This window comes from Pseudochaenichthys georgianus, chromosome 8, assembly GCF_902827115.2.
Source record: "Pseudochaenichthys georgianus chromosome 8, fPseGeo1.2, whole genome shotgun sequence".
NCBI classification, from domain to species: Eukaryota; Metazoa; Chordata; class Actinopteri; order Perciformes; family Channichthyidae; genus Pseudochaenichthys; species Pseudochaenichthys georgianus.
In genome coordinates, this window is record NC_047510.2 from 9,006,808 (window position 1) to 9,023,711 (window position 16,904).

Sequence of the window (16,904 nt, forward strand, 5' to 3'; positions counted from 1 at the left end):
CAGGTATGTAGCAACGCGTTCTGGAAGGATATCTTTGAATTGTTCAAGAAGGAACAGTTCCCTCAAATCATTAAGATTTACTACTTCGGAAGCCGTGACCCATCAATTACATTTACAGCTCCCGAACAAGTTCCACATATTCCACACATCCTTCTGACTTCCTTAGCTTCCTGAACTGCTGACGGTAGGCCTCAGGCACCAACTCTTAAGCTTTTAGCACTGCAGTCTTTACCCTAAAGTAATCTTCATTGTCAGCCATACTTAATGCAGAAAATGCTTATTGAGCCCTACCATTTAACACACACTGTAATAGCAATGTTTTCTCCGAATCAGACCACTGTCGTCTTTGGCTAAGTCGCTCAAAAAGTCCAAAAAAAGAATCTACAGTCTTCTCATCGAATTTCGGTAACAACCTCAGGTTATAAGCTACATCAAAAGTTGCTGGGGACACCCCAGGAGAAAGCTTACCCTCTTGGATGAGGTCCAACTTGTAACGCTCTTGTTGCAATTCAGCTTCCCGCACCACTGTAGTTAACCTTAAACGCTCCATCTCAGTTTCCTGCTCACAAGCTCTTGCTCGTTCCTCACGGGCACTGTCTTGTTGGTACTGCAGCAGCATTATTTCCTTTCTCTGTTCAAATGTCATTTCACCAAAATCAGACAAAGAAAAACCTGCACTTCTCTGCCGCTCTGGATTTATAGCTGCCTTCTCAGCCAACTCATCCTCAGAACAACCATCGACAGCCACTGCTGGAAGAACTTCTTGCAGTACCAACTGGGCCTGTAACGTAGTCATTATGGTGTCTTTACGACCCTGCTTTGGAATGTCTACCGCAAAATGCTCTGCCATTTTTAACAGTTGGTCTTCCAGCAGTTCCACACTGGGACACTTAACAAAATCCATCAATTTAGCCATGATTATACAAACTCCCTTGAACCTGGTGCACAAACACTTAAAAGGATTTTTTTTCTTTTTTTTAACTCTGGAATACCTCTGCCCTAGCTAACTGCCTACCCAATACTAACTATCTGGTCTCACCCTAGTCTTCACGCATGCCACGACAGGTGTTTTAAACACTTACCCAATGACCCGGTAAAGCTGTTACTCACCAAGACAGCCACGGGCATGTACCCATGACAAAAATGTCGAATCATGTTTACGCAAAAAAATAACAAACAACAAACCAACAAGCTCCCCTAAAAGGAGATGTTGCTTATACCTATCAGGAAAGGTAATTCCAAAGCTACTCCTTAATGCCCTACACCAGGAACAAACTGTCTTACAATCAAGGCAAACAAATCAAGTAAACAAATATCACCTGATTCTTGGATCGGACGAGCCCCCATATGTTACAAGCTGGCTCTGCAGTTCCACACAGGAGTTGCCCAACACAAGTATTTATTTAACCCAACACAGTGGTTACAACCAGTGATGTTACGTATTGCGCCGAGGCTTCGGAGCGTGTGTCAAGTAATCCCCGAAGCGTTTTGTGAAGCCTGTATCGAGGCATGTATCGTTTTGGGCCAGGGACGTCATCGATGACAAACGAAGCCTCGCTGCTTGTCGATACCACGTGACTGCTTCAGGAAGCGCTTCAGATCTTGGCGCGTGCTTCTGACAGATAAAAACCATGGGATTCGATCAAGATGTGTGAACCTTGTGAGAGGAGAACACTGTCGTTTGCCAGTTTTGGTTGTACGATATTTTTGCAACTCGTTAGAATGGAGCCAGCAAAGAAGAGAAGGACTTCCCCTGTGTGGGAACACTTTGATCTGATTTCACCCAATAAGGTAGGTTGCATACATAGTATATTACAACAGATGTATTATGTTAGATTTTGTATGGTTCATTTTTTTACTTTTTCTATTTCATTCAAAGGTGTTTATTATTGTGCTCCAGGGAACTGGGATACAATAATAATACTTCATCCATGCTAAGGCATTATCGTGCCATACATGAGAACAAGGAGGGACATGGAGGTGGACCTGCTAAACGTTTGTCATTTAATAATATATTTTATAATTTAACCATGTTAACTTCACTTTATCATGCAAATAAAAGAAAGTTACAAGATACTCATTCTTAACACAGCTTCCCTTTCCCCCCCAGCTAGGCCTACCAGAAAACAGGATCTGGATGAGGCCTTGGTCAACCTGATTGATAAGGATACACAGCCATTCAGTGTTGTGGAGGATGTGGGATTTAGGGCATTTGTGGCCTTATTGGATCCAAACTATGTCATCCCCACACGGCAGGTGTGTAAGACTTCATGTATAGAGCAAAATTGTTTATTTTTTCATGGCATTTGACAATTAACCAGTGATTTCCCCTCTTTTAGGCTGTTAAGGCTATGGTGGATGCCAAGTACGTTCTGGAAAGGAACAAAGCCATAGCTGACATGCAGAAGGTGGCTGCAGTGAGCCTGACCTCTGACATGTGGACGTCCATCAATATGGATGCCTATCTGGCTGTAACCTGCCACTTTGTTGACGATAACACACGTCTCAATTCTGTGTTGTTCGGAGTGCAACCATTTCCCCATACACACACTGCTGAAAACCTGGACAGAGTGAAAGCCTCCCGCATGGAGGAATGGGGAATCACTGACAAGGTCGCTTGCCTTGTGACGGATGGTGCAGCCAATATGATTTCCTGTGGCAAACAATTAAAGCTACGTCATGCAATATGCATTGCACATACACTGAATTTGCTGAAATCTCTTGACATGACCCCTGTGCTGTGTGATATTCGAGCCAAGGCAAGACAACTGGTGAGATATTTCAGGAGCAGCACCCTTGCCAAGGTATGTGCTTTGACCTTTCTTACCATCCATCCATCCATCTTCTCCCGCTTATCCGTGGTCGGGTCGCGGGGGTAGCAGTTCCAGCAGAGAGCCCCAAACTTTCTTTTCCCTGGCGACATCAACCACCTTTCTTACATTGGTTAATAATGAATAATAATAATAATAATGCTATGTTTATGTTACTGCTAATTTGACAATTAAATACATCTTTAATTTTGTGTTAAAGGAGAAGCTTGTATCGGTGCAAAGGCAATTGGGAAGGCCCACACTGAAGCTCCTGCAAGAGGTGGAGACCCGCTGGAACAGCACATATCACATGCTGCAACGTCTGGTGGACCTCAGAGAACCAGTTGGTGCGGCTTTAGCCAGTTTGAACACAGAAATCACCACACTGACCTCTGCTGAGTTCACCACCATAAGTGGGTGCCTCTCTCTGCTGTCTGGATTCAATGATGCCACCATTGAGCTTTCTGAGGAGAAAAATGTATCTGGTTCCAAGGTTGTGCCCCTCCTCAAAATGCTGGAGCAAATGCTTCATGAGGAGATGGCAAAAACTGCAGTAGCAGTGGCCAAAGAAATGGGAGAACATCTATTAAGGCAGCTTACACACTCCAATCTATGAGCATCAGGTCATTGGCAACGCTACTGGACCCTAGGTTCAAACTAATCGGATTTTTTAGCCCTTTAAAAGCTGCAGAAGCCACAAAAAGGCTTGTGACTGAATGTGGTGCACTGATCCGAACACCTGAAGCCGTGCCCCAAGAAAGTCCATCCACATCTCAACCTGAACAAGAAACCCCAGTTAATTTTATTAATTTTAAAGCAATTTGAAGTAATTACTACATCCACTGACACTGTGTATACTTTTCAGGAAACAAACTCTGGCATAAATTGGATCAGACTGTGAAGATGTCCAGGAAGACCAAGAATGCCACAGCTGACGCAACTGTTGAAGTCCAGCGGTACCTGGTCGAACCAAATATCGGACGCTTGGAGGACCCTCTGAACTACTGGCAGACACAAAAAACATGTTTATCCAAACCTGCATAAACTTGCAGTCACTTTTTTGTGCACACCTGCTTCCTCAGTCCCGTGTGAAAGGGTCTTTTCAAAAGAAGGAGAAGTTGTGTCAAAGAAAATAAATCGCCTAAGCCCGAAAACTGTGGAAACAAATATTGTTTTTAAACAAAAACCAATACAATTGTTCCATGAATCACAAGCATTTTCACTGCCCTCTGCAAAGTCACACAAGCATATTCACTGCCCTCTGGAAAGTTAAACCCTTCTTCTTTTCCAGTTTTCGAACATATATTGCGTCTTTTGTCTTTATAGAAGGCAGCAGACATTTACATTTATTTATGTATAGATATAAGATACATTGTTTTTATTATATACAGTCATTTACCACTTACTGGTGCAAAATTCTGTTAATACAGGATTACAAATACATCTTTTACACTTTTGTATAATTATTTCCAGTATGTCAAAGATTACAAATAATATTTGGCTGTTTTACACCTGTTCACCAACAGGGGGTCTTGTGTGCACATGAAGCCCATAAAGCCTCAGATGAAGCTTTTAGTGAACCGATTTGTTGGAAGCAGAAAGTGCTTTAGATCGGTTGAACCACAACGCTCATATTACCCATGGATGTATAATAAGAACCATATTACCACTCCTGTACCCGGGCCGGTGACACGATGGAATTAAGAGAGCTCAGACCCTCTTATATAGAGGTCGGAACATGTTTTAAGTATAAATAAATAAAAGCATAAATAAAAGTAGGAATAAAAACATCAATGGATAAATAAAGGGATAAATAGCGTGCAGTGTTTTCAGATGAATTGAGTGTGTGTGCTGTGGCTCAGCTGGAAAGCAGTTGACTCATGACCGCATGGTCACTGGTTCAACGACTGTTCCCCACTAAGGCCTAGGGGACCTGGAGACAATAACATACAACCAATAAAAATGAGGGAGTCAGTGTAACAGTTGACAAAAGGTTTATTTTGTGTAAACCCCGAACCGAACGGACATGTAATTGAAACACTCTGTTGGTGAGGAGGAGGAGTCAAAGGATGGTGCCAAACAAAAGAAACAAGCATAACAAAACCAGGCCTATCTCTACATCTACCCTTCGAAACCAAAACAAAAAAGAAAACCTCACTAACGAAACTACAAAGAATTTGACAAAACAATATTACAGGGGTGGCAACAATCTGCTAACCTAGTGTGTCTAAACATTAGTTAGCTACGTGGTGAGAAATGTACAGGGTACCCCAGACTTACCCAACTCCTCCACCTCTCAACACACACACTTTCAAAAAGGTCAGACAATACAAAGAGAATGAGTTGCTAAACACTGCAGGCTCCTTCATCAGCAACAGGCCCAGAGTGAGAGAGCGAGAAGTAGTGATGGCAGTTTGACACTGAAGCTTCGAACGGAGCTTCAACCCTGGACTTCCTATTCCATAGAAGCAGTGCTTCGAAGCTTGCTTCAAATCACGTGACATGTGACGTCTGAACCAGCAACTGCTTCATTTCCTGAATGAATCACTTGACTGGTTCGCAGTCCATTCACGCGATTCAATGCACTGCCTCGTCTCGATTCTGACAGGTGACAGGTTGAAACAGTTTCAAACTTGAGCGCTTCAACACTTTATAACCGCTCTAAACAATGCGCAATGTGTGGGTTGTTGTTGCTGTTGAGTTGTTGTTGGCATTGCATTTGAATTGGATCATTATAGAGCAAGCCAGGAAGAAAGATAGGTCGTTCTGGCTCGTGAAACACTTCGAAATGTGGAGAAGTTGTGAACAAAAAGAAAATGAGTAATATAAAATTAAAAACACTTCAATTGTCTAAGGAATAGATAGCCCAGTGGATAGAGCCGGCGGCCAGGGTGCGGCGATGTCCTCCGTGCAGCTGGTTCAAAGCCCGGAATAGTTAAACTTGTAATCATTGCTTTTCAACTTTAATACTTTAATAACTGATAAAAGGCCCTCTCCGCCCAAAAAAAAGTCCAGCACTCTCTAGTCTCTTCTCAATAACCCAATACACATAATTATCAATCTTTAATTGCAAATAGAACATGATATTCAGTCTTAGTGTGTGTGCATCGAATATTTTTCAAGGCAAAGATACGTTAAACCCACTGCAGCCTTGCACTTCGCCAGGAGAGGTCGCTGTAACTGAAGCTTCGAGAAATGAACCTATTTCCGACACAATTGTCCAAGTGGTTCAACGCTTCATTCAAAGCTTCATTTTGCCATCACTAGCGAGAAGACTTCCTGGGTGCCTGCTTTATGGTCGGCCCTGGCTGCTGATAGGCCAGCTGAGGGTGAGAGGATCCAATCAGCCATCAGACTCAGGTGCACAGGCAGGTACCGATCAGCTGTGCAGAAGACAGGGAGAAGAGAGAAACACAGGAGGGAAGGAAAACCACACCAGTACAGCCTGCCTGGCACGTAACACCCCCACACATATAAATCCGAACAGTATGTTTGGACCTGACAATGAACATTTTATATTTACATAGCACGAGATAGTGCATCGGCAAGAACATTATCGGACCCCCTTTTATGGCTTATGTCAAGGTTGTAGTTCTGGACAATCAATGACCAACGCATAAGGCGTTGATTGTGGTTGTACATCCTTGAAAGAAAAACCAGCGGATTGTGATCAGTGTATACCTTAATAGGTTTTACACTGGAGCCAAGATACACCTCAAAGTGCTGCAAGGCAAACAATAGAGCTAAAGCTTCTTTTTCAATAGTAGAGTACTTCAACTGATGTTTGTTGAACTTTCGGGAGAAGTAGCTCACGGGGTGATCGATGGCCTGTGCATCTTCTTGTAGAAGAACAGCCCCTGTCCCAACTCCACTGGCATGGACCTCGAGCTTGAATGGCTTCTAAAAGTCTGGTGCAGAAAGAACAGGAGTACAACACAGAATACCTTTTAGGCTCTCAAATGACTGTTGACACTCACCGGACCAAATGAAAGGCTTTGAGGGACAGGTCAAAGTAGTGAGTGGGGCCGCTACCGAGGAAAAGTTTCTGCAGAAACGGCGATAGTACCCTGCCATTCCTAGGAAGCAGCGAAGTTCCCTCCTGGTGGATGGCAATTGCCCTGTTCTTTGCATCAGCAGGGCACACCTGCCCTCGACCAACCTGCTGACCAAGGTAGAGAACGGTACCTTTTCCAAACTCACATTTGGCAAGGTTAAGCGTTAGGATGCGGCCGACAAGCATTTAAAAAAAGGACAGACAACAATGTCGTCCAGATATGCCTTACAGTTTGGAACATGTCCTAATACAAGATTTACAAGCCTCTGAAAGGTGGCAGGTGCGTTACACATACCGAAAGGCATCACAGTATACTGAAGGAAACTGTCAGGTGTCACAAAGGCCGAGATGTCAGAAGCACGCTGTGTTAAAGGAACTTGCCAGTATCCCTTTAACATGTCCAGTTTACTGACAAATTGTGCAGGACCAATTTCATCGATGCAGTCATCAATGAGCGGTAATGGGTGTGCATCGGGGACAGTGACAGCATTAACCTTGCGAAAGTCAGTGCAGAATCTGGGACTGCCATCTGACTTTGTGTCTAGCACACAAGGGGAACTCCAGGGACTGGAACTAGGCCTTGCAAATCCGTTTTTAAGTAGATATTCAACTTCCCTTTTCATAACCTCTCTCTTAACTGGGTTAACTCTGTACGCCGCTGTTTGATGGGCGAGGGGTTGGTCAAAACCACATCATGAGCTAGGACAGAAGTTTGTGATGGAGTGTCATTAAAAAGACATGCAAAGTCAAATATCAGTTTCTGTATATCACTTCCTTGGATATCAGGAAGATGAGACAAGTAATTGGGCAAATCAGCTAATACCTCAGTATTGCTTAGTCTTGCCCCCTGTGGTGTTGCACTGCGCATCACCAACTCATCCTCATTTGAGCTCACCTTTGAAACTGAAGCCATAGGAGAGACGGTTGTCTCCACCTGGTGAGCTTTAGAAGACTCACTTTGGTCTTCCCTGGTGCAGTACTTCTTTAGCATGTTGATATGACACACTCTGGTAGGACGTCTGCGGTCAGGTGTTTGAATGACGTAGTTTGTTTCACCGAGCTTCTTATCTACAACATAAGGACCAGCAAATTTAGTAGACAGAGCAGAACCAGGTACAGGCAATAGAACCAACACCTTGTCACCTGGCTGAAACAAGCATGCTACCGCCTTCTGGTCGTAGCGTTTCTTCATGTTCCCCTGGGTAGAGGTCAGAGCTTCCGTAGCCAAGGAGCAAGCACGCAAGCATACTCCGGGATACTGCAAACTGTTTTCGTGGGCATGATCAAATGCTCTTTAAGAACTCTTAAAGGACCTCTGACCTCATGTCCAAACACTAGCTCAGCAGGACTAAAACCTAGAGACTCCTGAACAGCTTCACGGGCAGCAAAAAAGGAACACCGTCATCCCAATCTTTATGAGACTCGTGGCAATGTTTTCTTAACATGCATTTCATAGTCTGGTGAAACCTCTCTAATGCCCCCTGACTTTCAGGATGATATGGGCTGGATATCACATGCTTTAGACATGAAGCTGGTACCTTGGTCTGTTTGAACTACCTCCGGTAGACCAAACATGGAGAAAAACTTCAGAAGTGCCTTGGTGATGACCGGGGCAGTAATTTTCCGTAGTGGGATGGCTTCTGGGAACCTAGTGGAAGCACACATGACAGTTAAGAGAAACTGGTTTCCAGTTTTAGTTTTAGGTAAGGGTCCCACACAATCCACAATCACCCTTTCAAATGGCTCTCCCATTACCGGAATAGGAATGAGAGGAGCAGGTTTACCAACAACTTGGCACACATGACATGTTCGACAATAAAGAACTACATCAGACTTAAGTCCTGGCCAAAAGAAGTGTTTTAAAACTCTTTGATATGTTTTTGTTACCCCCATGTGACCTGACCATGGATGATCATGAGCCAAGGACATCACCTGAGAACGATAGGTTGTTGGCACGACAACTTGATAAATTGCTAAGGAGTCTGACTCCTCACAGGCATCACTAATCCAGCGACGCATTAATAGGTGATCTTCCATAATGTAGGCCATCTTCTTTGACTTGGCCTCTTCCTGACTGATAACAGAAGAGACATTTAGAAAGTGTTTCATCACTTAACTGGGCTGCCATGAATTCTTCCCGAGTGGCAGGCAGTTGTACAAGCTCTGAGCTGTTACTGGGTGATCCAGCACCAGCAGACCGGGCCTCCTCTGGCAGTCGGTCCGACACTGTCATGTCTTCAAGAAACTGCCCTGTAGCAAGAAAAGAATCAGACAAGTCCTCTCCGTATTTCTTTGACTGTGCCCTTGTAACAACACAAGCAGGAAAGATTTCGGGAGGTACTTCAGCTGATTTCTCTGCGTCTAAACTTAGATCAGGAGAATCAATGACCTCAGGTACTGGCTTAACTTTGCCCCCAGCCAAGTCATTACTGAGGATGAAATCAACACCTTTGATGGGCAAGGCAGGGAGGACAGCTACTTTAAAGAATCCTTTGACAAGAGATGAGTGAATATAAACATTGTGCAAAGGAGCCGCAACTAGTGTCATGCCTACCCCTTGAACAACAGCACTTGATCCACATGATGATCTGGAGGTTAAAGGTAAGATGCCTTCCCTAATAATGGACTGAGAACCTCCTGTGTCCCTAAGTACCTGTACTGGCAGCTGGTCTTTAGGATCCCCTGTTAAAGAAACAAAGCCCTTGGAAATAAAGGGTTTGAAACAGGGATCAGGTACATCATCTTCCTGGGACATTTCTATGTCTGATAGGGAAACTCCTTTAATGAGTCCCATGCCTTTTGGCGTTTGAAAGCGTTGCGAAAATTGTTGTTTACGCTTTAAGAAATTACACCCTGAAATAAGGTGTCCTGTTTTATGGCAGTAGCTACACTCCCCGTGGAGGTGATGGTGGTCCTCTAGACCTTTCAAAAGTTGTTGGGCCAAGATCAGGTCTTCCGGTTTGTGATATTGAAGCTTTATCTGGGCGCAAGGGTGAAGAAAACACAGTCTTGTGAGTGAGCATAAATTCATCCGCTAAAACAGCTGCCTTAGCCAGTGAAGTAACCTTCTGTTCATTTAAGAATATCACCATCCTTTCAGGCAAAGAATTCTTAAAATCTTCCAAGAGAAGTAACTGACGAAGACTCTCAAAATGATCCTTCACTTCATTAGCCGCACACCATTTATCAAAGAGAATGCCCTTCTCTCGCGCAAACTCAACAAATGTCTGCGTAGCAGACTTTTTATGGTTTCTGAACTTTTGTCTGTAGGCCTCCGGCTCATAAGCACGCAATATCGACTCTTTAAGCACTTCGTACTGCAAGCTTTCTTCCAAAGAAAGTGAAGATACCACTTCCTGAGCCTTACCTACTAATTTGCACTGAAGTAGGATTGGCCACATGTCTTTAGGCCAGACCAGTGCGGTAGCAATTCTCTCAAAAGCACAAAAATATGAGTCAACCTCTGACTCTCTAAAAGTTGGCACCAAAGCAATATTTTTACTAACATCAAAACTTTTTGTATGCGAAGGTATTGACCTCTCAAATGTCTGCTCTGAAGAGATTCTCAGGGCATCAACTTCAAGCCGCTTTAACGTGATTTCTTTCTCACTTGCGAATCTGCAGTTTGTAATCATAGTCCGCTCTACGCCCTCCTTTTCCTGGACCTCCATCTGAAGACGGGCAAGACGAACCTTCAGTTTGGCATTACTACTTGCACCTAAGCTACCTGGAGAGAAAGCCTCAAACCTAGGAAGCGTTGCAGGAGCTTCAGGACTAAACGTGTCAACTCTAGGTGGAGCTAATACTCTTTCCCTATCATCTTCAATAGACACCTCAGCCCTAGGCTGAGTTGACATGCTTGGGATTACAAGAATCTTTAACTCCTCTAGTTTTTGCAGGATTTTCTCTCTTATCTCTTTTTTTACTTTATACTTGTCTACTGAAATGTTAAAGTGAGCTACAATACATAACATGTCATCTTTGCGACAGGAATACAACTTATCAACACTTGGACTTTCAATAAAGTCCTGTAAGTCAAAACCCATTTTTCCACCAATGTACAACACCTACAATGACTTCTCAATTATTGGTTGTTTTTAGCTCAGGAAAATAGATGTCTCGGATGAGACCCCATGTGTTACATCCCCACTAAGGCCTAGGGGACCTGGAGACAATAACATACAACCAATACAAATGAGGGAGTCAGCGTAACAGTTGACAAAAGGTTTATTTTGTGTAAACCCCGAACCGAACGGACATGTAATTGAAACCCAGACGTACCCAACTCCTCCACCTCTCAACACACACACTTTCAAAAAGGTCAGACAATACAAAGCGAATGAGTTGCTAAACACTGCAGGCTCCTCAATCAGCAACAGGCCCAGAGTGAGAGAGCGAGAAGACTTCCTGGGTGCCTCCTTTATGGTCGGCCCTGGCTGCTGATAGGCCAGCTGAGGGTGAGAGGATCCAATCAGCCATCAGACTCAGGTGCACAGGCAGATACCGATCAGCTGCTGATCAGCTGTGCAGAAGACAGGGAGAAGAGAGAAACACAGGAGGGAAGGAAAACCACACAAGTACAGCCTGCCTGGCACGTAAAAGTCTTTTTTTTGTTTGTTTATAAAAGCTACAGCCAAATGAGATAATGTTGTTAATAAATGTATTCTTTGATATGGTTTAGCCTTTCTCAGGCTACACCATGGTTAAGTTTATGAATATTACTAAGGAATACAAATCCCTCTTTGCAGCGTCCTTAGGCTTTTCAATCACAATCATTAAACTGGAATAAAAACAATATTGTTAACATGAAAATATGATTTAATGTTCGTTGTTTAGAGTTATTCTAAGGCTTTACTCATTGGGAACTCGGTATGAGATAGAGCACACTGTTGAGATGTCCAATCTGCCTGTTGTACACACTTTGACCAACGGGGCAGTGATGTTACGTATTGCGCCGAGGCTTCGGAGCGTGTGTCGAGTAATCCCCGAAGCTTTTTGTGAAGCATGTTTCGAGGCTTGTATCGTTTTGGGTCAGTGACGTCATCGATGACAAACGAAGCCTCGCTGCCTGTCGATACCACTTGACTGCTTCAGGAAGCGATTCAGATCGGTTGAACCGTTGAACCACAACGCTCATATTACCCATGGATGTATAATAACAATATTACCCCTCCTGTACCCGGGCCCGGTGACACGATGGAATTAAGAGAGCTCAGACCCTCACTTATATAGAGGTCGCAACATGTCATAAGTATCAATGAATAAAAGCATAAATAAAAGTAGGAACAAAAACATCAATAAATACAGGAATAAATATGTTGCAGTGTTTTCAGGGAGCTGTAGTGTGTGTGCTGCGGCTCAGCTGGAAAGCAGTTGACTCATGACCGCAGGGTCCCTGGTTCGACGACTGAACAATACGTATTTGTTGTTGTTTATAAAAGCTACAGCTAAATGAGATAATGTAGTTAATGTATTCTTTGATATGGTTTAGCCTTTCTCAGGCTACAACATGGTTAAGTTTATGAATATTATTAAGGAACACAAATCCCTCTTTGCAATGTTTACCAGCCTCCTTAGGCTTTTCAATCACAATCATTCAACTGGAATAAAAACAATATTGTTGACATGAAGATATGATTTCATGTTCGTTGTTATTCTACTCATTGTGAACTTGGTATGAGATAGAGCTGTTGAGATGTCCAACCTGCCTGTTGTACACACTTTGACCAGCAGGGGGTTTGTGTTCAGATGAAGCCCATGATGAAGCCTCATGAGATGAACCCTTTTGAGAACCAATTGGCTGGAAAGCTTCAGAGCTTCATAAGGCTTCATCTCGCCATCACCAGTTACAACCAACAATAAAACACAGAGAGGAGCAGTGTCCTGGTGCACCGAGCAGGGCAGCAGAGAGAGAGCGAGAGCCTGTTCTGCAGCCCTCTTAAATACTGGAACCAGGTGCCACAGGTGGGTCTCATCACTGCTGATTAGAAGGAAAACCCAGGTTACAACAGCACCACCTGGTGGACAACCACAGGGTTGTCACAGCACACTTTTGCACATTTCTTATAGCATAATTTATTTTTAGAATATTCTAACCGTCAACAAAATATCTACGCTATAATTAAAAACATTATAATATGGGGTTTTCTCAAATTTGGTGATTCATGATTGCCGTCATATATTTTAATTGGTAAAAAAGCCCCAACATAATATACATTAACTGTGTAAAAGGACATTAATGGGCACATGACCCAACCAACCCTGTTCACATGTTATTCTGCTGCCATTACTCATCACACACTTTCAAATCTTATGTCAAAACATATTTAACTCTTCTCTCTATTTATTATATCTCTACCGAACTCTCTTTTTCCAAACAACTAAAAAAGTTGGTTTCAAAATAGTAGATGAGTGCAGGTGAACAACACAAAAATGTTGATGTTCCATTTTTGTTTCCGTGACCTTTACCGAACCAGAAAATAGCTTTGTGCCAACCAACCTCGGTCTCCCCTACTTGACATTTAAAGTGTTTTTAGCATCCCATTAGCATGTAAACATCAGTGGCAGCACGCTCTGTGTGCACGTCGAGGCCTCAGTGACATGCCTTCAAGTGCCTACCAAACACACGTCAATACAGCGTCCCAGAGGATTGCCCAGAGTAGAGTATCTTTCCTCTCTGCTCACAGCCACCCACATCTCTTTTTCACTGCCTTTCTCTCTCTGTCTCCATCACTCGGGCCTCACTCCCCTCTCTGCTGCTTATGGAAATGGATGACATTCGCTCTGCTTCAATCAGATGTCAAAGACATTAAGAGTCTGAGAATGAAAAATAATCCATTATATTCAACATATGTGGCACTTTAGCTGTTCATTGTATTGTGAACGCATCATCTGGTGCCGCACTTGTGACTTTGTTTTGTGTCTGTGTTTGTGTTTATGTTTACAACATCAGGAAGATACGTCCCCAGCTGACCTCACGCCTAGACTACTGCAACTCCCTCCTGGCTGGTCTACCTGCATGTGCCATCCGACCTCTGCAGCTCATTCAGAATGCAGCGGCTCGTCTGGTCGTCAACCTTCCTACATTTTCCCACACCACGCCGCTCCTCCGCTCCCTCCACTGGCTTCCGGTAACTGCTAGAATCCACTTCAAGACAATGGAACTTGCGTACCATGCTGCGAATGGATCTGGCCCTTCCTACATCCAGGACATGGTTAATCCGTACACCCCAGCACGTGCACTCCGCTCTGCATCAACCAAACGACTCGCTGCACCCTCGCTGCGCAAGGGACCCCAGTTCCCATCAGCACAAACACGTGGGTTTGCTATCCTGGCTCCAAAACGGTGGAATGAGCTCCCCATTGATATCAGGACGGCAGAAAGCTTACACACCTTCCGGCGCAGACTGAAAACTCATCTCTTTCAACTCCACTTTGAGCGATAGAATTACTAACAAAGCACTGCTAATAGTGCACTTATATACTAATAAAGGACTGGCTTATCTATAGCCAGTTGAGTAGCACTTGAAATGTTTGGCTCTATGAAACCTGATGTACTTATATGATTCTGTTTTCTTCAAGGTTGTGTCTTCCTGGTCGAATGTACTTATTGTAAGTCGCTTTGGATAAAAGCGTCAGCTAAATGCAATGTAATGTAATGTGAATGTGGAGGCCATGAAGCTTTCTAATTTCTCTAATTTCCCCCCCTCGACTCCTCGGTTGCGGTCGAATAGTCCAAAGATCAGCTCCTATCGTCCTATCGTCTATTCCTTGACCTCTGTTTGAAACGTCATGGGGCTAAGGAATAGTGGATAGGAGAATTCAAAAGAACTTAGGAGAAGAGACTGCGGTCCTTTGAGAATCGACTGCACTTTCACTATCCGACGTATTTATGATGCGCCATAAATGTGCGTCTGCTGCTGTGGGGAAACTATGGAAACTACAGTTTTCTATACAGCGGACTACAACATGGATGTTTAATAAGAACGAGGGACTGCTGTAAACTCATCTAGAGACTCTGCACCGTGCTCTGATGCTGTTGTTTTATGCTTTATGAACGGGGACAACAGAGGAACATATTCTTCATGACCAAAGTTGGAATTTGTTTTTTATTTAACCAGATAAAAGCATTGAGATAAAATCTCATTTTCAATGCTGACCTGGCCAAGAAGGCAGCAACGTTACACATAACACATCAAACACAGAGAACATACAGTAACTAAGAAAACAAAAGACGAAAAAGCAGTCACTACATTGTGCACATTAGGACAGTAAGAAAGGTACACTACTTATTACTGCAAGAGCAGCTGGTGGTAAGGACTTCAGACGACATCAATTTAAAACATGCTCTTGAGACAAGCACCCTCAGTTTTAGGCTTGATTGAAGATCATTCCAAGACCAAGGACCATAATAGAAAAGACTCCTTTTCCCAGCCGCAGTCCGCACGGCAGGAACCTGGAACCGTATCCAGGCACTGGATCTGAGGCTGTAAGAGTCACAAACTGTGGAAAATCTGGCACATATGTACAGTGGAAGCTTACCTAAAATGGCTTTATACATGAATAAAAACCAATGCTGCATCCTACGCATAGTAAGTGAGGACCATCCAGTTAGGCTATACAGTTTGCATTATGATGAGTCCTATAGGGTGCATTTGATATATCGCAGTGCAGCATGGTAGAGTGGGTCCAGTTTGGCCAAAACAGTGGGACAGGCAAATATATAGATGGTATCACCGTAGTCCAGCTGGGACAGGAATAAGCTGGAGACCAATCTTTTACGGGATGAAGTTGAAAAACAACATTTAAGTCTGAAAAGGAAGCCAAGAGTGAATTTCAATTTCTTTGTTAGAACTTCAATATGGTGTTTAAAGTTCGTATCGACAAACTCATCAGAGACGCCTAAATAAAAAAGGAAAATGAAACTTATGCTCGTCACCCTCTCCCTCCGGTCCACATAAATACAAATGATCCCAATAGAGAGCCGAAGTCCCTCCCCTTTCCTTATTTCTGAAAAATTGTGTATTGAAGTCAATGGAGAGAGAAAACGTATCTTTCAATCCCGTTTTAATTGTGCCATATGATGTTTGTCAATCCACCGGAAAGGGAGGGACTTCGGCACTGAGAGTAACGGCCCGTCTACACTACAGGCATCGAAAAATGCTTTCAACGCTTCGCCCATTCATTTGAATGGGGTGACGTAGAAGATTTTTAAACTTCACCGAACTGCATTGTGGGGACTGGAGCATGGCATGGCTTTGCAAGCATCACGAGCCTCAAAAGTTGAACATTGTTCAACTTTTGAGGCTCGATGCTTGGCATCAGCCAATCAAATCCCGCGTATGCAAATCTGACAGTACAAGCGCTAGCCAATCAAACCGCGTGTATGCTGGGAGAGACTACGCAGGTCATTTCCTCATATTCAAAAAAATGGAGCGGTAGTGAATCACCCGGTGCTGTATGATCAGTCTCTGTTCATCTACCGGGATACAAACCGGAGGAGCGAGGCATGGAGGGAGGTGGCAGAGACAGTGGATGAAACTGGTAGGTTTTCGCCTGTTTGTGGATTTTATATCCAGTTTACTTCGTTTTAACATTGCTATTGCTTTGTATGCCGGGGGCGGGCGGGAGATTCCTGATTGGTTGTTGGTCGCGAGAAATCGCCAAGCCTCAGACACGCCCAGCTTCAAGATTTTTTGATGCCTGTAGTGTAGACGGGCCGTAACAAATGCGTCACTTCCGGGCAAACATTTGAATGGCGGTCAATTCAAATTCAGAAGTTTTTGCCAATCCGATCAGAAATTTAAGAAAACCGTGGATTTTAGGATCTTCAAAGAGCCCGATTACAATGGCCAGACAGGCAAACAATTACATTAAATCATTGGAAATCGACGATCGGGCTCGATATATGGTTAAATATAGCAGTAGGCGATCGATGTCCATAGATGAGAGTAACATCTACGTCACTTCCGGGCGAAAATTATGGCCCTGCCCACTTTTGGGGGAAACAACACTGTCATTTGAATGGCGATCAAGGCTGA